This window comes from Aptenodytes forsteri, unplaced genomic scaffold (assembly GCF_000699145.1).
Source record: "Aptenodytes forsteri isolate BGI_AS27 unplaced genomic scaffold, ASM69914v1 Scaffold112, whole genome shotgun sequence".
In the NCBI taxonomy this organism is placed as follows: Eukaryota; Metazoa; Chordata; class Aves; order Sphenisciformes; family Spheniscidae; genus Aptenodytes; species Aptenodytes forsteri.
In genome coordinates, this window is record NW_008794883.1 from 2,435,398 (window position 1) to 2,459,295 (window position 23,898).

A 23,898-nucleotide genomic window follows, 5' to 3' on the forward strand; every position below is an offset into this window, starting at 1 on the left:
CTGGTGGGCGTTGCTTACGCGGGGGGAAGGGGAGCGCACCGCCACATAGATCAAGCGGAGGAAATGATTGCAGCATCTTGCTTTCTGTGGTGGTGTAACTTGTGGTGAATGTTGACGTTTTAATAGCAGGCATCATAATTTCAGACAGAACAAAAACAAAAATAGGAAAGGTCTATGGCTCTCACTTAATGAGGTCATGGTTTTTCTTTCTCCAGAATGTTTGGTTAGTAATTTCACTAAAGAAAAATAAAGGAGCTTTAGACTTTGACTAACATCAAGAGGAAAAAAAACAGAATTTCTTAGTGGGTAGTACTAATTACTACTTATTAATAATTTGTGCCTCCGCAAACAAATATACAGTGTTTCCTGCCTGAAAATTTTATACACTCAAAGACTGATCTAATTTACACTTTCAGTTCAAAGCTAACCACAATGAAGGAGAGTAGACAAGATGTGAAAACAATAGTTACACAAACTAACCTAGATGGTGCTGCAGTCAGTTTGTATATGTTCCTTGGGCCATAATGTAAACAAACCCTATTTCATTTTAAAAAAAAGTCCTTCCCACTCTAATCAGTTCAAACCATGCTTAAAAAAAATAAAACCACATTATTTTTTTGAGGAATCTGAAATAGAAAAATTCAGATTTTTTTTTTTTTTTCCCATGGATGGTCTAACTGTAGGAGATAGATTACACCAGAATCAAAGAATCAGATACTGGAAGAGGGACCAGAGGGGTAGTGGGGTGTTTCTGTTTGGAGACCATTAAAAGCCTCCTGGATGAGGCCCTGAGCAATCTGAACTAATTGGCCCTGCTTTGACTATAACTCTGATTCTAATCTTAGAATAGCTTTGGTTGGAAGAGCCCCCCCGCACATCATCTGGTCCAATGCCCCGCTCGGAGCACAGCCAGCTTCGAAATGAATCATATTGCTCTGGAGCTTGCCCAGCTGAGTTTTCAAAAATTTCCAGGGATGGAAATCCCATCCTCGCAAACAGATATGTGATTAATAAACCTGATATGAACGGGCCGTATGAGGCTATCTGCTTCTACTCACCAGGCAGAAATAATGCCTACAGGCATAGGAAGGCCATCGGTCATCACAAGCTAGTCTTTGTTTCCTTCAAAGACTCCTGTTAAATACTCTACCCTCTTGCAACAAGCGTTACATAAGTTCACTTATTATTTGCCAAGAAATAGCAACAACCAAGGTACTTAGCTAATTAGACATTTCTGTCTTTTGCTTTTGACATTTACATCAACTTGAAATTTTGCAGACTAGATTACTGAAAGAATTTTAAATGAATACTGTAGTGATTAAGCATTGAAGATGAATACTAATGCATTTCAAACTGGGTTAGTGCTGTAATGAATTTAACATATCTAGTTTCAAAGTGGACTAATTAACAATTAAGAGTCTCAAGTGAAACTTATTTATATCTGTGTAAAAAAAAAAAAATATATATATATATACACACACACCCCCAGCCCCCCACCTCCCCAGTTTTGGAAAGGCGAAGTTCTCAGCCTGGTGCTTGGCAGGGTGTAGCTTCTGCAGTTTTCCACTTTCCCCACAGTCAGACATTTTCTCCTTTTCAGGTATCCACTGGGATGTCCAGACCCTTCCACGCTCCCTTTTCCCAATAGATGTGTATCCTAAACCGTGGATAGTAGATAGTAAGAGTATTTAAACAGTTTATTGCAATGTGTGGTTTCTGGCCATGTCCAGAAAATCACCTAGGTACCAGATGAATATTCAGCCCCCAAATTTGGATCCTTCCGGCTGTCACATAGCCATGTAAACACCTATGCTCACCTTCACTGGGTCCTTCAGAGGCAAGTTTACCATTTTCCTTTGCGTTTGCAGGATAATGAGCATTCTTCTTTTTCTCCCCCCGCCCCACTTCTTCAGTTCAAATAGAGCAGAAAGGGATAGGAGTGATATTCCCTTTGGACTACAACAACTGACAGGTGAAAATTGCTGCATCCCAAAGGGGATTAGCACAGCATTAACTTACTTGTCAAATACAAATGTCAGGTTAATTTTGTCCCTACCTTGATATTCAGAAAATATAAGCTTTTATTCTAAGATCACTAGAAAGGTTCCTGTGTGCATATTTTAATTGCAGTGGAAATGGATCTGTCTATCTGTAGATCCTGGAATGCGTGCATGTGTATGAGAGACTTTTAAATAAATATCTTCTATTCATCGTTTTTATTTACAGGCTTTAAGGCTTGAAAGGACCACAGGGACCAGCTCCTAGACTAACTGTTTAAAAAACACGGGCCAAAAAAACCTCACCAAATAATTTTCTCATCAAGCCTGTAAGTAGATAGAATGATCCAAACATTGCAGCATTTTGTTGGCACGCGAAGTACAGCTGCCTGGAAGCTAATGAAAAGGGAAGAGGTAACGTATCTCTATTGTCTAAGCTAAGGAAAATACTGAGGGATAAGAAATGAGCATAAATGCTGAGTTAAAAAGTAAGCAGAGTAAACATGTTGTAAAGGTTTTTTCAGTACTAAGAGGTTAAGTTTTAATTTGTGACATGGGTAAAGAAATTTAGTTCAAATAAACAGTACTACGTTTGTTTTCTAAACCTGTCGTTCCTATCTGTGGTAGGAAAGAGCTGAAAGTGTGTATATCATACAAAAACAACTTAGTGCTACTTAGGCTCTAGTCCTCTGATTCACCCTCATCCCCTTTAACTTACACGAGACCCCCATGACTTGTCTTTGACTCATCTACCCAGAATTAGGTTGCGATTTGATTTTGACCTGTGAAGTTACAATTAAATCAGACACCTACTGGTGCAGATCCTAAAAGGTCTTTAGAAAGGATGAAAATAGTAACAGCAAGAAATTTCAGGAAGTTTTATACCTCAGTAGTGGATTAGTCTACTGAATTATTTACTCTCAAAGATGATGGTTGTTCAGCAAAATTTGCTGAGGGACATTCATTTCAATTAATCATTCATAATCAAAACGGTTTGTCTTCGAGGGGAAGGAAGCGATGTTGTCGATATTGTTAGCCACCCCCGTTTGGTGCTCGGGCACTAATGGCTTGATGCTTTCTGGTACCTTCTAGCCTCCCAACGGAAGGTGCTCAGCACTTCCCAGGAACGGCTCAGCATGGTATGGAGTTGGACCCACCGCCCCCCTGACAGCACAGATTACTTCTGGGTAAATGGAGTTACAAGCAAAATAATCTGAAAAGATGAGATTTTCAAAATATCAAGTTTTCAAAATCTAATGGTTTCTTTCCCCTTGTTTCCTGAATAGTCTTAAAATAGTCTAAAATAGAATAGTCTTTAAGGTTGGCAAGGGTGATGCTCAGAAGGATAAATTTCCCAGGTCAGACTTCAGCAGGTGTAAATCTGTTTTGAAGGAGCTGTACACTGGTCCGAGGCTACGGATCCTTCCTCTTGTATACACTTAGCCAAACACACAATAGACTGAAGATATTTGTTAAACCAAGAGAGATACAGTCAAAACTAGAACACAGGCAACAAATTTCCTAGTTATGACCTGGAGGGGCCCCACCTCTACTTGTACTTTCCTTCTTGGTGTCAGCATCCTCTCGGGCATCCCAGGATTTCAGTGTGGGGTTTAAGCGAGTGCTTGGGGTAGAGTCTTTTGGGCTGGCAAGGTTTGGACGTGCGTTGAGGGGCATTCAAGAGCAGATGTCACAGCAATGCGATAGCTGCTGCTTCTCTTGAGCTGATGGCAGGGTGTAGCAGGGCTGGTGGCTCCCTCAGAAGCTTACGGGTGGAGGTCAGGATCGGGCCCGGGGGGAAGCAGGGTCAAACGCAGCCTGGGACGGCCAGGAAGGGCCGTGGGTTCCTGAGTGAGTGACAGGTCGTGATGCATGAATGACAGTATCCAGGAGAGAAACGCTGCGGAGATACACACTCAGGGGCATCGCAGAGGATGTGAAACTGCAGAATAGAGACTTGAGCTTCATGGGAAAAGAAAGCACAGCCCTGTATGGCTGTAATGCCCAAACCCGCACCACACCACTTTATTTACAGGAGTACCACCAAAATCTGAAAATAACATTTACTAGTATGAGTCCATACTCTATTTTCTCTTGTATAATTTATTTTTGCTGTAACTGATTTTTGTTATAATTTTACTCGAATTTTTATGCTGAAATATTCTTTTTCAAATCATAGCTTTTCACGTTTTATTTATGTGCATGTATATAAAACTCATACAAATAATATATATGTATAATATATATAAAAATCTCTCTTTATAGTGTCTATAATCTAAAACGTTAAGGGTGATAAACCACAGTTAATTTACTATCTTAGTAGACAGTTATTTGGGGAGTGAAAAGAAAGTTTTCAAAATATCAGGAGAAAAGAAATAAAGGTAAATGGGGAGAAAATGCGATCTTAGATAAACTCTGAATGTTTTCTCCTGTATCCTGTGATTCGTTCCAAGTAAAGCAAAGGGCTTTTGAGCCTTCTGCAGATGGAGGGGCTGCTGCTGGCTGGCGTATGTGCAGCTGGGTACGTGCAACACGCAGATGCATCGTTTGTAGCTGTTGGTAAGCGGAGAAGTGCCAGAAGTTCTGCATATGCTCTCAGTGGATTTGTAAAGCGGTGCTCGGGGGGCGGGAGGGGAAGGGGAGGGGAAGACTTCCCCAAGAGCCTGCTGGCAGTGGCTTGGTTTTACTAGATCACACAGGGGAAAAGGGTTGGACATGGTCATCAAGAGAGGGAATGAACGCAACTGAGGTTCAGGAGGCAACCTGCAGCGTTTACAGTTGGTTAATCATTCCTGTCTCGCAGAGGTCAGGAAGGGAGCAGGGTCCTAGGATAAATTTTGTCATCTTTGTAAAAATTCCTCCAAAATCTTTACCAAGAATTGAACATTTCTCTTGGGAAAATGGAAATGAAAATATCTAGTCATCAGCTGATGTGAAAAGCAGTATTTTCCTCTGTCATTTTAAATTCCGTTGATTCTGATTTGGGTCAGGTTTATGTAACATTCACCTTTTGCTGTCCCTCACAGGCATTATCTCCCAGTCTCCTCTTCAGGCATCTTTCGCAGCTGGATTTCCACGTCCAGTCTCCTGGCAGCAGAGCCTTTTCTGCACTCGACCCACTCTGGCACATCAAGAGAGATCTGCAGCTCAGATGTTTGCTCAGAGACTGCAGGACCCAGTGGGAACATGACACTCCTGAGCTCTCCCGAGCGACTAGAGCAAGGCAGGAGGGTGTGACATAATGTTGAGTCAAACTGAAAGAAATGTGATTATTCAGGGCTGTAATAGCACTCTTATCAGTTGAGAATATTGAAAGAAAATGTCTAGAGGTTTCCAAATTTAAATTTTTGGGTTTCAGTCTAAACCAACAATAACAACAAGTCAATGTGTGAGATTCTTGCAAAAAATATACATTCCCTATCAAAAGGAAACACTTTTCCTGACAAATTAATTTAGTTAATGAATCAGTGCGGTTTCAACAAAGTAATTCTACCAATCTAAGCAATTGTTTTAATTATACAAGCGCACAGCTCACTGTAAGAATCGCGCTTTCCTCCCTTATCTAGCAACATGTCTTTGTGTATGATTGAGATGTGTCATTTACTTTTTCCATTAAACTAGCTCTATATCTCAATTAACATCTTTTAGCTTTGTTATTCTATCTTTTTTTATATCTAAGAACAGGAACTATATTAAGTTAGAAAGTAAATAAAGCAGAGAATCCTTCCTCTTGCACTGTGCATATGCACTTTCCTCCCTTATCTAGCAACATGTCTTTGTGTATGATTGAGATGTGTCATTTACTTTTTCCATTAAACTAGCTCTATATCTCAATTAACATCTTTTAGCTTTGTTATTCTATCTTTTTTTATATCTAAGAACAGGAACTATATTAAGTTAGAAAGTAAATAAAGCAGAGAATCCTTCCTCTTGCACTGTGCATATTTACATTATGTGTCGAAGACAAATATATCCGGGACATTCAAAATTGATTAATTCTGCCTGACAAGGTAACCAGAATAGCTTTTCCCCTAAAATGAGGTCACGTTCTAATCAAATAATTTACCATTTTTAGTCGTATATTACAATAAGTCATTTGAAATCAACTGTAGGCCACTCAACTTGTCAGATCCTTATAAATAAAGATAAATGTTGAAAAGAAAAACTGCAAAAATGTCCTGACTGTTATCTGAAACTTTATTAAAATATTATTAGCAGAATTAATTAATGGAGATACACCAATTAATGAAATCATTCTGGTTGTCCAGCTGCTGCAATGAGCAAAATAGAATGAAACTGTCTGTTTGGAGCTCTGATTGACCAGTATGTGCATACGGGTGTAAGATGGAAGGAAGGCAGAAGTACAAGAAGGGTAGGCTATGGAGAAGGGAGAATGTCAGCAAAAGGTTGGCTCAAGATACTTTTATCCTTAGGTTTGCTTTAGCAACACAATTTAAAAACAGTCATTTTCACGATAACGCTTGTTTTTTGAATCCCTGACTAAAGAATGCATCACAGCTAGTTTAATGTTTGTCAGAGCGTATAAATAGATAGTCTTAAATGGTGACTGCAGATGTGGACTTCTAGAATAATAATAGTGGTCTCCAAAGATTATTATAATAATCGGTTCATTATGCATTGTTATCAGAACTGGTTGCTATTATCATTATTAATACCATTATCCTTTTTCAATCATTGTGTGCAGCCCAATATTATTGCCTGTCACTCAGGCCGGTAACCTGGCACCATCTTTGTGATCTGCAGCTCCTCACATCCAGGATGTGTCTAAATCCTGCCAATTCTTTCTGCCTAACAGCTCCCAGATCCTTGTTCAAGCTATCTTCATCCTGTATCTTGATTACTGAAGCACCCTGCCTTTATTCAGACCCGTTCTGAACAATGTCGCGAAGAACGTTTTCCCTCTCCATCATCTGAACCATGTCACAACTCCTGTTTTATCCCTCTGGAGAGCAGGGGAGGGGGACTACGCATGTATTTCCATGTCCATTGGTGGCCAGCCCAAATGTATCAATCACTGAGAATATAAATATCAAAGGAGGAGGAAACGATTTAAACTGGAAGCTAATTCTGGCATAAGATCAAATAGATGTAAATTAGTTATGAAAGACTGGAAATTAGATGGTTTCTAACTACACGAGGTGTAAAGTTCTGGAACAAACCTTCAAACACATTAGTGGGGAAAAAATATTTTATGCTGGAGATTATGTTTATCAAGGCAATTCTGTGAGAGCTTTCCTAGAGACAGAAAATTAAGCTTGTGATCTGCATAATTTGACAGCGGGTTCACTGGCGTCTTTATTTAAAGATCCAGTTGGTTGTTTGTACGTCGTTCCAGTTCTATTAATCATACGCTGCAGGGTTTGGTCTGGTCTCCTGCAGAAGCCGAATACAATATTTTTTTCCATGCTCATACCTTCTTTGACCTGTGAAATGGGGAGAATCGGGGGGAGGAGGAGGGAAGAGAGTTGTCCTGCGATTTAGTGGAGAGTAGTCACACCTAGAGACAGAAGGTACGTCAGGGTGCACCACAGCTCCTCATGGTATTAATATCCCTGGTATTAATACGGTTGGAGTGATTTACTTCCTTGCTTAAGGTGAAACCAATTGCTCGATCTGAGATCAGGAAGCAACGGTTTGGAAATCATAGCGCAGTTTTTTTCTGCTATCTACTGAAGCATGGGGCACGGCCCATACCCAAGACTCATTCTGGGCATTTTATTTCATAACTGTCCTGCTGTGCAAGGAAATAATTTCCATTGATTTACCAATCATTTCCATTGATCTTTCTTCCTGTGGCAAGTTGCAACCATGCATGTTTGTAGTGTTTAGTTGTTTTTGTCGTTGTGGGTTTTTTGCTATGGTTCATCATTTGTTATATATTATTGAGATAAACTTCAGGGAAGAAGTTTTCACAGTGAGGGTTGTCAAACACTGGAATAGGGTCCCAGAGAGGTTAGGAAATCTCTATCCTTGGGCATATTCAAAACTGTTTTTCGTAAGCAACCTGATTTAACTTTCAAATTGGCTCTGCTTGGAGCACAGGATCCAGTAACAGATGATCCTCAGAGGTCCTCTGAACCTAAAATATTCTGTCATTCTGTAGAGCTGCAGAATATGTAAACTGTGGTGGATGGGAATGTGTGACATGGACATCTGATAAACACCCATGAACGACCTGATGTTTGCTGGTAGCTGTGAAGTCCAGAACTTGCAAATCCAATGGTCCCCTCATCCTATATTCCTATATGCCTCTCATTCGTTGATGAGATCTCACTTTCTCTGCAGAGTAGGTTGTCATGTCCACCACTATACAGAGTATTCTTTCTGTTCATTAAATGCGTGAGTGCAACTTTTCAAATGAGAGTAACAAGTATCAGATGGCAAATAACATGCTTATAATATGTATTTGACCTAAGAGTCTCAACAAGAAGAAAATTTTTCATGAATAGCAAATAAGGTTATACTATTCATCAGAGAGAGAGAGAGTGTTCCACGCTTCTGTTTGATAAAATATTTGGACATCAAATTTAAACTGTAATGCCTCAGGGTATATTTTTGGAAAATTTTGATCAGTTCTAGCTCTTAACAGATAATATTTTACAGGTCTTGACCAGGCACTGGGGCTTGTCAGTGGATTTCTGCATGATGAAAAGTGGTGCATGTGATCAAAAACAGAATACATTTTTCTGGGTTATTCAAATTCAGATTTTCTCCTAAGGCTCCTGGGTGCATTCCTTGGTTGCTATGACTGAAGTGTGGGAATTAAGATGCACTCTTATAACTGAACAAGATTGATACTGACAACATAATGTAGGTTTGATTTCAACTTCATGCCAGCTATACCATTTTAGACAAAGATTTTCAAGAAATGTAAAAGTTAGGATACTAAAAAGCCCTAGCATTTAATCAGAATTTATATCTGTAATATTTTGAAAGTCTCAGCTTAAAACATTGTTTCTAAACTTGCCTTAAAACAGAGACTATGCAGTTTGTTAAATAATTTAAGAGCAAAACTGTTCAGTTTCAGAACCATGGTTTTAATTTTGATTTATAAAAGAGAGGACTTGGCAAAATTGCTTTTCCAACTTTCTGTCTCTGATTGTCTTTAGCGCATGGGAATATTGTGCTTCCTAATGATGCATGTTATCTGCTTTACTGTCCTAGAATTCTGGGGCAGTGCTCATATTTTCAACTTACTCAGCAGAAAAATCGTCTTACTGTAAAATCTTCTCAGCCCAGTTGCCTGAAGGTCACCTTGAATAACATATAAAAAGCTCTCTCCTCGTCTTGTTAAGGTCTTTGCTAAAATAATCACGGTCCTAGTTGTCCCTTCCCTGAAAAAACAACCTTAGGGAGATTCATTGAGACAACATTGCTGTGAGCTTCTCCTTTTTATTGTCGTTCTGATGAGAGGAGAACACTGGACTTGTAACAAAAAGGTCATAATGTCTTTCATTAATAGCTATTACAAATTAAACTAGACTAGTGAAACTTGAAGAAATTCGTATTCACACCCTCCTGTCTATGTTAGTTCTGAAGGCTTTGATAGAAACACAGGCAAAGTAGCTCAAACATAGCTTTGCTGCAGCTGGAAGTTGCTCTTGAAATGTTGTTTAAGGTCCAAAGGTAAGGGTGTCACCAAAAGGGTATTGAGAATGACTGCCTTACATTTGCTTCTTTTTTCTTAAGTGCACTTGGCACAGTGCTCTTCTCCCCCTCCCTCTAGGTTCTTGCATGATGGACACCAACCAGAACCTTCTTTGACTCTCACCAGGAACTGTAGAGCGTGCCTTCATAAAATGTTTTCATGGAAACAAGATATACCTCTCTATTTCTTCACTCACCAAAGTCAGAGCTTAGTCTATGTTCAGAAAACGTGATGAACAAGTACCTAGTCAGGTGGAAGGGCTTCCTCCAGCCAGCTTGGAATTCCTGACTTGTACATTCACAGGTATTTATATAAAAATTATTTCCTTTCTGTCAACAACCATAAATATGAATGAGGTCAGTTAGACCAGGACATCCTAAATAATGCTGAAATCCCTTATTGGTGACAGCAGCGTCTAGCTGATTCACTGATCCTCTTTATGGTTCTTCACTTTGGGTGTCCCATTACTGCTAAATAAGATGAGTTCAGGGGCACTTGAGAATGTCAAGTGGAAACATGTTCTTGCAGGAAATAGGGGAGGTGTGAGGGATACAGAATCTGTTAAGGTGCAAAGCCTATTAGCATCGTTTATTGCTGAACGTGTCTGGTAGCAAAAGCTGCAATATCACCGTTAGGAAACGGTGTCTGATTCTTCATACACGTCATGTCCGTGCTGTTGTGGAACGTGGCAGTAGAATACCAAATCTATTGCAGGACACAGCAATATGGGACAAGCTCAAACATTAGTATGTGAGGTGATGGAAAATCTTGTACGCAATAACATTTTTCCTAATGTATATCGAAAAATGTCTACTTGGGAGAAAGATCGAAATATTTTTCAACATTCCTATTTAGTATACAGCCAGAGGCAGAGGAACCAGCTACTGTCTTGCAGTGCTGTTTCTTGCCATTGAATGAAGGAGGCAAGATGAAACAAATTGCCTGTACGGGTTCTGTGCATACGTTTTCCATTGCTGTGTCTGTGCTCAGGAACAGCAGAGAGAAAACACAGATGACAGACTATCCTTTCACAATCAGGTAACGGACACGAGTAATGTGTACGCACCAAAAACCTGTCTTGAATATGCTTGGGATACCACGGAGATAAGTTTAGGGAGGTAGATCTCCTGGCGTCTCAGTTCAGGAAGCATTGTGTATAGCTTCTTAGCCAAATCACAGTTTCTGGAAATCCTGTAGGAAGAGAATTTGCTGTGGATCTTTTAGCCTTTCCTGAATTTCTGTATTTAGATTAGGCTTTTTATTATTTTTCTATAATTATTTTGTTTCTTAGAGAAAAATGGGCAGATGGAAGTGGATACAAACTGAAAATCAAGGACTTTAAGTGAGAAGGCAGTCTCTAACGCAACAGAACTTTTTCATGCACAGCTAATTGCATGCACAGTTATGCACATAGCAATCAGTCTTTAAGAACTGCATTGCCAGGACAATCAGACCACTGGAAGCTTTTGCCACATAAACACAAAGATAGCTGAAGCAAATCGGCTACATTTGTGAAATCTATGCATGTAAATTAAGGATATGTAGGAAAAGGGAACACTTTCATTAGACGAACGAGTGTAGTGTACTGTTCAAACACAGAAACCATACACACAGACACTATATGAGGTCGTACGTCTAAACTATATACAGCAAGCGTCGGTTATAGGTATAAGCCTCAGGCTTTACTGACAGGTTCTGCCCTCAAGCCTCCCAGCTCCCTTAGAGACAGAATCTAGGAAAGCGATGCATTTGGTGCAGAAGAGGGAGATTGAGTTAGGGACCGCCTAAGCAAGCTGTATACGTAAGAATCCATTGGACCAGATGGGATGCACTTCAAGGTGCCAAAGGATCTGGCTGATATGGCTGTTAAGCCTCTGTCTGTCATTTTTGAAACCACATGGTGGCTGGGAGACATTCCTGGTTGGAAAAAGGCAAAAATCAAGCCCGTCTTCGAGAAGGGCAAGAAGAGGATCCGGGGAGGTACAGGTCTTGCCAGCTTATCCTCAGTCCCTGGGAAGGCTGTGGAGAAAATCCTCCCGGGCGCTTTTCAAAGCACCTGAAGGACAGGAAGGGGTTTGGGAAGAGGTGGTTTCTGACCAACCTGACTGCTTTCTATGATGAGCTGACTGCCTGTGCAGCTAAAGGAAGAGCAGCTTATTATGTGTACCTTGACTTTAGCAAAGCGTTCAGCGCAGTTTGCAGTAGTATCCTTACAGCCAAATTGGTGTGATGTGGACAGGAATATTTTTGGACGGTGGGTTAACTGGATTAAGTAATCAATCCTTAGTCGTTTTCCCTTTGTGTTCCTGTGTACCTTTGTGGCTTCGTTTATATTAGCAAATACCAGCTGTCATCAGCCTGTGCTAGGATGCAAATTCTGAGTGCTAAGGGAAAGTTTCATTTTTTTAATTTGACCAAGCATTAACTTCTCTGTTTCTCTTTCAGTGATGGTTTTGCTCTAGAATGTGTGTAGAGATTCATATTTCATTCTTACTCTGTCTAAGTCAGTTTGGAGTCTCTAGACCTGACTGGCGTGCCAAGCAATCCCTGCTGCCCCTCCACAGCGGTGCCTGGCAAAAGAATTCCCCAATGCGATACTGCCGTTTTCTTGACCTATATTCGTTCAGTCCTCCTCAATAAGTCACCCGAGAAGGTCATGGCTTGTATTGTCATAGGACATATTGTATATATTCAAAAGGAGGCTGGGATCACAGAAAAACACCAGGGATCACAGAATCTTTTATGTCTCCTGAATAAAGATTAAGCGGTGCAGTCACAGAAGGTTAGTACCTCTGCAGTCATGGGACTGTAACAGTATGCAGAACCGCTGTTTTTAAATATTATTACTGGAATGGAACCAAATCAGGTGTTTGACTTTCAACAAGAAAAAAAAACAACTTAGTCTTTTCAATATTTAATTTATGTTGCCCCCTGCTTTTCTTGTACTGTTTACTAGTGTCAGTTCTTACCTTTTTATTTAAAATCTTTTTTTTTGTTATTCTATTTTCTTCTTGTTGTTTTTTTTTTCTCTGTCTTATATCGCTGTGACTTTAGAGTAAGTCAGGAAGACTCATTCTGGATTTACACTAATTTAAAACTAAACGTTAGCCTGAGGGAGATACCAGATTCAGACGAGTGCCGTTGCATGCTTTCCTCTACTCCAGTCAGCTGTAGCGATTATGTGATCTTCATTTCTCACCTGTGAATATAACCGATTTTAGATATAAAGCTGACTCATACAGTTACCACACATCTAGGCTGGAAGCACATGAGTGGGCCTAGCAACTCTTCATATGGCAGTAGTTGAGCAAAGCCATCACCGTAGAGGTACCAAGGGGGACACGTCCCTGTGGATAGCGTGAATGGAGATGCTGTTAAATCAATCTGCATGCAGTTTATTCTCTGTAACATGTCAGTTAACTTTGATCTCAGGATATTTATGAAAAGCTTTTCACTTGCATGCTGTCCTAATATGCCAGTACTTTTTCATTCTTGGCTGCTCTTGGGTTTTATGACTAATTCAGCTGTTGTAAATGTTCTCATCTTTTCAGTCTGTAAGACACACGCTCAGTCTTCACCTTTTTCTGTGATTTGAGTCTGCATTTTACTGTGCGGATTCTCAAATACCTTTCTCCTGTGCATAGTGCATAAACAATATAATAAAAACTAATAAATATACTCGGAGATATTTAAGGCTTTCTCAGGTAAGCCGTGACAGTTAGTTTAGTTACATTTAGAAGGAAAAGGAAAATATAAAATATATTGTGAAGACACAGCACAATTCGGTTTTTGTTCTTACAGTTCTACCCACCATCATCCACAGAGCTCTGATACGCTTGTCTGGTAGTTATATTATCCCAGGTAACTTCAGACCGTAGAGACAAGAGGATGGAGAGGGAAGACCTAACCAAGCACAGCAGGGAAATTTAATCATTCATCATGGCATCTTGAAACTAGTCCTCACTTCTTGGATATACACAAGTGGTTGAAGGGCATATCTTCTTGTTAACCAGGCTCCAAGTCAGCCAGCTACACACCAAATCTGCTCTGGAAACTGTCCATGGCATGGGCAAGTGAGAGTCTGCCTCAGCCAGGCAAGGAACATCAGCCCTCACCTCACTCGCCTCTGCTCAGCAGCAGACACACATCCCTTCTGCTCACCAACCCTTCCAGGTGAGGAAGTGCTGTAATCTCTTCTACAGAGAGGAGATCAGGTTAAAGAACACCAAAGCCACACCAGTATAGCCTTCGTAGGCAGGCTGGAAGTCTTGCAGCTCCTGAGCCAGAAGATACCACCTCAGTCATGTCTGTGCTGTCAAAGTTGTCTTTGTGTTGGACTGACCTCTTTGCTGTACTTTTTCCACGGAATTGTTTGTCCGCACCAGAGCTATGTGAGTTTTGTTCCTTGACAGCACATGCCCCTCCTGCCTGCACCCACTTCAGCTCCAGGGAGAGCCTCATGCAAAAACAATGGCTACCAAAACATGTTTCATTGAATCCAAGAATCATGGAATAATTTAGGTTGAAAGGACCTCTGAGGGTCGTGTGGTCCAGCCTCCGCTAAGCAGAGGGCAACTAGGAGGACTAACTAGATCAGGTTGTCCATGGCCATGACTGTCAGTCTCCTGGTTGGCTTCTTGCTGTGTACTCGCTGTATTCATACAATCCTGAGCCTAAATTCCCTTTGTGACTCCAGCTTTGAGGACCTAAATGCTCAAAAGGATCATATTGACCTCCATCAGAATAATAAAATGCTGCAATCAAACTAATGTAAGCCAGACCAACTCATCAAAAATTCCTACAAATTTAAAAAAAATATTAATCAGCTATATTAAAATAAGATGTGGATGCATTGATTCACCTCACTGTAGTGGGTATTTGGGCATCCACTTGCAGGAATTCTGCTGAAGCTTGCAGAGAAACTAATCCACCTTTCAGCTTAACATCTGTTTTTAGCAGAGGGCAATAAGTGATACATGAGATACCTCTGAAGATAAAGTAACAAATCAGTATAGAGAGCAAAATGTTCTTTGAGATGAAGATGATATTCAGTAGCCTCAAGGCAAGGAATATATTTTCAGTGCTGAGAGAAATAAAGACTACTTGCAGAAAGCAATTCATGCAGCTACAAAGGCCATAAAGAAAATTGTGGTAGCAAAGAAGAATGTGTACTGCAAAGGTGAGCAAAAAAACATACAAGCAAGACAAGAGCTGGCAACGTGGTAAGTGTCTTTAAATATAGTGAGCAATGAACTGTTATGCTGGAAAAATATGAAAAAAAGCCATCTGAAACAAGTAGATGAACATGTCAGAGTGTTCCCTTACCCAAGGTGAATGGAGTGAAACATCTGAGCTGACAGAGAGAAGCGTTGGGCAAACTTACTAACACCTTCAGCCATTGACAAGTTTACTCTCAACCTTCCTCAGCAGTGATTATCCCCTTGTTGGATAATTACAGTGTTCGTATCAGGCTGGTTTCACACAACATGGATGGAACAACACTTCTTAGGTGGTGGTGGTGCAATCCACCACCAAAGGACCTACCCGTATCGCTCCAGTAAGTGTTTGCAGTATGAACGGTGCCAATGAACACTGGGGATTTTACTCAAGTAGAAGATCGTGCCGTTTAGAAATCAATATACTCAAGTGGCATATGTCAAGAACATACTGATAAAATGCAAAGTTTTGAATGCCTAGAATTAGGCACTTATTTTTATATAATCACTGCCTCTATGGTGATTGGATTCATTCAGCTTCTCCTCAATCAAAACTGGTTTCACTCTTTCTGCCTCAGAAAGAGCTCCCCGAAGGTGAGGTGAGCACACGGGGTCCTGCTGCGGCAGTCAGGCCCTGACCATGGTCCAGAGCAGAGTTTAGCGTGGATTTACAGAGGGAAAGGTCTTGCTGTGACACTGCAATGGAATAGACACCTGGTGACAGGGGAATGTGTTTAAAAAAAAAAAAGTTTCTCCACATGCAAACTTATTTGATTTAGAAAAGTTTAGATATTTTTATTGTTGTTACATTATCCTAACTGGCCCTTCCATCACTAAGTATTAATCTCAAATGTATTTATATAGCTGTTACTCCAGAAAGAGCATTTCATTTGAAACTCGCTTTAGCAATAGAGAGAGGAATTCATTGCTGTGCTCTATCTTTGTGCCTAATCAACTCCTTTCAACACAGAACCTTATTAGCAAATCCCTTGAGGAGCGGTTCTTGTTTGTGTTGGAAAGCAAAATAAAGTTCTTGTGCATTCAGTGATAACGGGTTAGTTACATGCCACGTTTTATGAAGGGCATTATCTCTAATGTGTGTCATTTCAAAAAGACTGGAATAGCCATTTATTTGATAGTGAAAAATGAGTTCTAGAAAGTGACAAAAGTTTGTGATTACTCTGATCAGACCCAATTTCAAATTTTCTGAGTTAAGAAGAAAAAAGTCTGTCTAGTTCAATGAGGAAATAAAAAGAACATAACCTGTTGAATACCTAAATGAACTAAAATGAACCTAACTGAACTAAACCAGCTCAAAATTCATGTAGTTCAGAGAAGAGGCCACATAGAATGGATGATGTTCTGCTTTTCCTCTTTGCTAAAATATGAGATTCAGAGGCTAAATGGGACAAAATGATTTTTTGTTACACCTATATAATTCCTGACTAATATTTGATCTGTTCTTAAGGCTTCTTCAAATGCTGGATAATCTACCATTTCCCTAGGAAATCTCTTAGAGTGCTTAACAGGTACGTACGCATCATCTCATGCTCTATCCATTTTGCAGACCTGTGAAAGCGTGGAGGAAAGTGAGTTCTCTCACTTTCAGCCAAGAAACCACCATATAATTCTCTAAGCCCCCCGTCACCCCACCAGGATTGATGGGGACACAATCTACTAACTGTGGGTGGAGGGGAAATCCATGGAATTTGCGTTTCACCCTTTAGTACAAAGGGAAAAACCTAGTGCACAAACTACTCTGCCACCCCACCCTACCCCACATTTATCAGAGAGCTATGAAGTACTTGTTCCGCTTTGGACTTTTTATTATAGTAATACAATTACTTTTGTCAAGAAATATATCACTTAACCTGATTCTAAGAAAAAATGGGCAAGGATTCTTAATAATTAATAAAATGACATCCCTTTAAAAAATGTCACCAACTTTATTATACTGAGGTTGGCATTCACAGTCACTTAACTACCTACAGAATGAGAATTTCTTTAGCTGTTACTGGAATCTGCAGAGAAGCGGGACATGAGCTTGTTGGATGACAAATGCTAAAATTTTGGTGAAAGACCAAGCAGGGTCTTTGCAAAAGCTGAGGTTTTATCCATCCAATTAGAGTGAGATAGCAGGAGCTAAGTCCACCTAATGAAAGCCATAACTTCAGATTCTTGTGTATTTAGGAACTCAACTGCTAATGATTTATGCTAAATTCAGGAGCCTAAACCCCCTTACGTTCCTCACTACAGTGTTGACTAGACCAAGGTCTGTATTCCTCGCACACATGCAGGTAAAATTCTTGTTGGTATTGACTAAAATTTTGTAGATTAATATAGTGTTTGATGGGCATATAGCAGATACACGCTAGCTACAGGGGCTGCTCTGTCACATCTTGCACTGATTTTTTTTCCATCTGATTTCAGGCAATCCATCCATGAACTAAGATTTGAGAGTTGAAAGACATGTTCAGCTGTCAGCTTTTAGCTTGGCTCGGTGTAGATGTTGCTCCGACTCTCAATTATTACCTAATCTAGAAGACCTACAAAGCAGGTAGATACGACCTTTGAAAATAATCCTTTTACAGAGGCTTGTGAAGATGGAATATGTACTCGAGTTGCTTGACCTGATTTCATCAGCAAATGCCGTTTCATTGAAATAAAAACATTTTGCAGGAAATACAGCAGTTTTGATGGAACTTTCACTAATTCACAGGCAGCTTGTGGGAAATGGCTGCTTTTAGACCAGCTCACCTGTCTGCTTGGAGGTAATCCACTCTCTGTAACTCCAAGACATCCCCACCCATGGCTTGCGGGCAAATTCTTCCTCCTATTTCCAATGGCAGCAGGTACACTGAGGCTCCCAGATCCCTCCCTGTGTTTAATGGGTCTTTGCTATGGAGGTGAGAACTCTGGTTCCAGCCAGAAAAACTACCCACCTGTGCAAACTTTCTGCAATGTTGAGGTCTAGCTCCGCCTTACCTAGCTTCCAGCCAGTTGGTGAAGATCAGAGCTAGGACTACAGCTGTCTTCATCTGTACGCTGAACTTTGTTAGGGGCAGGCACTTTCAAGGAGCAATCTAGGCCACCTGAGGTCTGAATCTGTCTGTGGAAGTGTCAGTTCTCTCCATTTGTTGTACAACATGACTGCACTCTGACACAAGGCACAGCTCTAGGTACTTGAACTTAGGCATTGTGAACTGAGACCAAATGAACTTCAGTGAGAACTGCGCCTTGGGAGATCTCTTTAATGACAATTTTGCTAACAGCTTTTTTGGTATGGCTACCGCCTGATTATTTTAACCCTTTCTATGTAGAGTCTCATCCTAAATTCTTATAATGAATGACTTGTAACTTGTGTGACCTTTCATACCAATATATTACCAGAGACTATATTAATGATTCTTTATAGGCAAGGAGAGATTTACCATGTCAGGCTGTCTGTCGCATTAAGTGCAATGTGCTTCAGTCCAAGTAAATGGCAAGACTGGACCCAAATTACACCCACATACATATATAATATATGAGAAGTCCTAAATTCATTTGAATACCTTCAAGGAAGCTGAACCCTGCACAGATTAAATTGCAATAAACCAGCAATTACTGTGCATGCCACTCTTCAGAGAGGGGAAAAAGTCTTGGCTGTAAGAACCATTTAAAAGCAAAATAGATCAGTTGCTAAGTAGTTGCCAAGATCTGAGCCTGAAATCAAACCCCTTTAAATGCTAAGTACGAGAAATAAAGCATTGTAATTATTTACACAATACTTCTTGTGTTGGGCTTGCCCTTGACACTTCGTTACTGAAAATGGGGATGAAATGAAAATCTGTGTCCTGACTCGCATGCTTTGCAGCAGTATGAAGTCCTTGAAAACTGGGCTGTCACTGCATACCCCACAGCTGAATCGCTGGCTGGAGGGCTCCAAGGGATGCACAGAGCCACCGAGTTTGTAACAGGCTTGTCTTCCAGGCAGGCATCCCAAATTCAGTAGTGTGACTCTCCCTGACTTTTCTGTGCGTGTTTAATGAGCTGCCCGTGCTGCACTTTCCTCCCTCTCCCCTTCTCTCTCCAAGAGGATATCAAGGTTGCGAAAGAGCAGAACATGAATAGTCAGCTAATCAAATCAGCGAACACCGAAAAGGTCAAAGCCGTTGAGGGAGAGTGTTGACTTTCACAAGCTGTCACGAAAGGGAACTGCGGCATTTGAACACTGTGCAGAGAATTCAACCCAAATTTGAAAGGGAAATACGAGTTGCCTCTCTACTCTGGGTGCTGAACTAGCAGGAGCAGCAAGCAAGAGCCTCACTGATCACACCTTCACAGCTCTCTATTCCATCTCCCGAAAGCCCAGGGCCCAGATCCCCTGTTGCTGACCTATTGCTGCGCACCGGCAGTAACTTACTGGGGTGATCCTTGCTGGCACCAGCCGAGGCACAGCCTGCTGTGCTGCCTCCGGACCCCAATCCCATTACCCAGCTACTCACTGAAACAATTCAGGGAGCGCCATATGGAATTTACTTATTGATGCCATTTAGTTTCCCCAGCATGGACATAACTCTCAGAAACTACTTTGTGTGGAGCTGGGGAATGAGTATTTGCCACAACGGACAGAAAACGAGAGTGAGGGCTTGTGTATTTTTAGCGAACACATTATTCCTGGCACTCTTTTGCGGTAGACCCAGTTGTTAAAGCCTCTGTTCATCCATCCAGCTTCCCTGTTTAAATACAGTCTGCCACTTCTCATCTGCTCCTCTCTGGGCTGGTGGTTAGTCACTTAATCACTTGATTCTTGAGGAATAAATGGGAAAAAGAAACAGACTAGCAAAAATCTGAACTTCTTCAGTAGCTGGATATCAAAGGGTGGAAAAGCTGATGTATTTTGAAACCCGCTGGCAATAGTGTCAAACGGAAGCCACTGGAAAGCCATCATGGGTTTTGTTGTTATTGTTTTAATAAAAGACTAGATGATTGACTTCTCTGTCTAAATGAAGTAATAACTTACACTGAAAGGCTCTACCACCATGCAGCTACTTGCACCTAACGCAGTTTAGCTGAACAGTTTAGCCTAAACCAGGCTGGAGTGAGATAGTTTAGTCTGAGCAGCTTTGGAATTAGGCTGTTCATCACATTGTGTGTCTTGTTTCAAAGCAAGGGAAAGCTTTATTTCTGCTGGGCAAAATGAGTGGGCCCCCCTTTGCCTAAACAGTTACCAGATAATGAATAATAGATGTCTGTTTCTCTTAATAGATATTTCTTAATAACCAGTCTAGTACAGTATCCATGACTGATATTCAGAAATATTTAAGCACTGGAAAAGAAAAATTATTCAAAAACATGTATTTAAAAAATACCACCCCACTTTGTTGACAAGCACATCTCCAAACTGAAAAATACAGACCACTTCTGTATAATGCTTTCCTTTGAAAACAGGGAAGCTTCTGAATTTCATTGAAATCAGGTCTGTGTTTCTGGGTAAATTCTGGTTTCCCCATCATTTTTTTAATTCTGGCTTAGACCGTTGGAGACAACTTGATCCAGGGTCAGTGTCAGACAGAAGACGTGCAGAAATGGTAGCAAGACCCTGCGTTTTGAGTAACCTGGTCTTCTTCATGCCTCTCATTGCAATTGTTTTCTGTGCTCCCTGTTCTTGCAGCCATCTCCTTTGGACCAGAAGGGCAGAAGCCCCCCTGCCCCGGAGCTGTTGCCAGCATCCCTCTCGGGATGCCTGCCGGGTGGTGCTGCATCTCCCCGCCTTGTGAGCTGGGGACATCGCTACCCGTACACGTTAACTAATTCCAGAAGGAGATGTTTCCTGGTTTTGCCCTTCTCAGCCTAATCTGTTTAATAACATTTAAGGTTTATTCAGTTCCAATGTTTTGTAACACTGCAGAGATGCACCAGTTTGAGTCGTATCAGCCTCCTCACAGCCAGCCCGGCCACACAGTGCCTCCAGCTTGGCTCAGCGATGTTCCTTCTCGAGTCCAGCTGCATGCTGCTGGGGAAAAGGAGAGAAGCACTGTCCATGTTGCAGAACAGATAAATTCTGAAATATTAAAACTTGTTTCCCTGCACCTGTGAGTCAGAAAATTTTCAACATTTTAACATGTACCATGCTCAATTATTAAAAAAATTTTCCTGACCTGGTATTAGAGATCTTTCTCTCAGCAAAGATAACCATATTAAAACACATTTCATACCATGGGATACTCTGATCCTCAGGCTAGCTTAATTTACACTGCTGTAAAGCAGCAGTGATGCTACTGAAATCAGTGTATCACCTTCAGGCCTAAGTAGCGAGGCAGAGGAAAGGTAATGCATTATTCTAAGATAAACAGCAAATTAGGAGCAAGCAATAACCCTGACAGCCCTGTAAGTTCTGAGTCTTGGTTTAGATTCATCACACTTCTAGCAGGATCCCTCCCTGTGTCATCCAAGATCATTATTGTCTCTGTCCAGATGATAAAATCCTGTAAATCTGAGGGTAAAATGCTTTGCTTTCCCATTTATTGTTTTTTCCTGAATATCATTTTGTGCACCCAGGGAGAAAACAGCTGCTTTTCCTTTGCTTTCTTTTCTTAAAGGGATGCAGGTAAACAGAGAACGAGATAAATATCTATAAATATTTGTTGAATTTTATCAGACAAGCAATTCTCTTCAAGGGCATAAAAGATTTCCTCCTGTAGATGGCATTACCTCCTTTGTGCCTTTAGCAGGAGGTATGGAAGAAGGGATGACAGACTTGCTAAACCCTCCTCATCCCTGATAAGTTAATGCTTGCAAATGCAGGAGCTGCTTAGGGTAAACTGGCAGCGTGTGCTATGGGCTAACTTTGAATAAATGGGCTGGGGCACAGCTGCTACGTCCGGGCACTCAGACAGGCTACTTATCTCGGAGGAGACACCACCATGGGTAGTTTCTCTTGAGCCTGGAGGAACTTCTTAGGGCTCCTCTGCTGCAACCTACCGCTCAGGTATGTTGGTAAAATGGGTCTGGAGATCCCAAATCCCTGAGGTTTCCAGCTGGGTCCCCCCAGGCTCTGGCTGTGCTGCTCCAGCCTCTGCTGTAGACCAGGAGCATTTTCCCAAGGAGGGCTGGCAGCAGGTGGGAGGCTCTATGCTTGCTTTCCAACAAAAGATGTGTGTGCCTTCTGTAAGAATACATGAATTTTGTTAAATTGGTACCTTTGAACAGAGAAAACACTCTGCTGAAAGGCTGAGGGCTTCTGGAGCAGGCTATCGCTCTTCTTGATCACTCCCACAGCCTTCTCCTTGTGCTGCTATAATATGTACCTTGCTGCAGGTGATAAAGCTCTCCAGTTAAAAAGAAAAATAAAAATTGTGTATCATATTCTGTTCTGCATGGCATAATGTGGGTATGAGAAAACAGCAGGGCTTGCTCTTGATTTGCATACGCTAAAATGGTGGAAGATTTTTGGTGGTGTTTTTCTTTAATTACTATTTTTCAGCCTTATTAAAAACCCAGTTTTAAATAAAGCCTGTATGCCATTTCCCCCAAGCGGGTGTGATCACAAAATGTCTGTCCCAGGCTGCCTTGTCTTCCACTTTTTCGAAGTGGGAGTTTTTATCCCTCAGCATGTGAATAATGCTGAGGAATGGAGTGGCTCATCACAGCCCGTTAGCTCGCACTAAAATTTTTCTCCATCAACAGCTTTTTGACTAAGCTGTGGCTTGAATTTAAAACAGCCAAGTGACTGTGCTGTTTGCTTTGCTGAGACGGTTTTATTAGTGCCGCAGGATAAGGGGTAGGATCTTTACAGGAGTTTTTGCCATCGACTCAGTGCGAGCAGAGTTGGTGGAGGGACAAGCCCTTCTGAAAGCCCTCGTCTGCTATTCAGACTCCGAAGGTTCAGGTGCATCACGCACAGGCAGCAAGCTCAGATTACTAAAGCTTTTGGTTTCTATCCTTTATGAAATGTAACATCCATCAGAATGCACAACGTGTCATTTTAATGAAGGATGTTTGCAGAGAGTCTTGGACCTCTGTGTTTTGGCATCATTTATTTAGAAAAAGAAAAACAAACACTAATATCCTTCTGATTCCTAAAAAAAACCAAAATAACCCCCCCCACCAAAACCCAAGGAGAACAACAGCACTAGCATTCCACCAACATTTCTTAGAAGTATAATTTCTTAAAAAAAAAAATAAAAAAAAATCTACTGATTGATTTGGGTAATTGGCAAAAATACCTTGTCTACTTATCTTGTGCTGTAGCAGTTCCAAGCAGCTCCATCTTTCCCTGGCTTTTTCTTACCCTGAAGAACCCTCAAAGGACAGATGTCGTTGCACAGCCCCGCATCTGGGGTGTCTCCTGGAGCACCAGTTGAGCCCTTGCCATCAGCCCCTGTTATCCTTCTCTTTCTTTTGCCTGTATGACAAGATGGCTGGTGGGACTGGAAAGCAAGCTAGCCAGTAGCAGGACACAGATGAGCTTTTTTTTTTCTCAGGAGAAGGCTTGATCACTCTGACGGTTCCCACAAGCCCTCCCTTTTCCCGTGGTGTTATTATCCCGGCAGCGTGGGCAGATGTGTTCCCTCCTGCGAAATCCTTCCAGCACAAAGCCTTTTGTGATTTAGTGATATGAAAAGTGAAAATGCTTGAACCAAATTATTATAGTTGCGCTTGCAATATTTTCTTATTAAAAATAATTTCCTCTCTGGAACATCATTTGGAGTGGGGAGGGAAGGAAGGGACATGGCTTTAGGTGTAACCCAGGGCATGAAGGGCTTCCACTGCAAAATGAGCGGAGCTGTGCTCCCCCTTCTGCCACTGCCCTTCTCTCCAAGCTCAGCCCAGGGATGAGGCTCTCCTCAATACCACAGTTGCTTCTCTTGCAAGGGGGGTTGAAGATGATTCCTGCCTCCATTTAATAATAATAATAATAATACTTAAAAAAATCCTGAATCTAAACTAGATGTGTAAATTGTGCAAGTTAGCATTCTAGTTCCCCACCATGTGCTAGGGTACCAGTATCACAGGCTTAAATACCCACGGT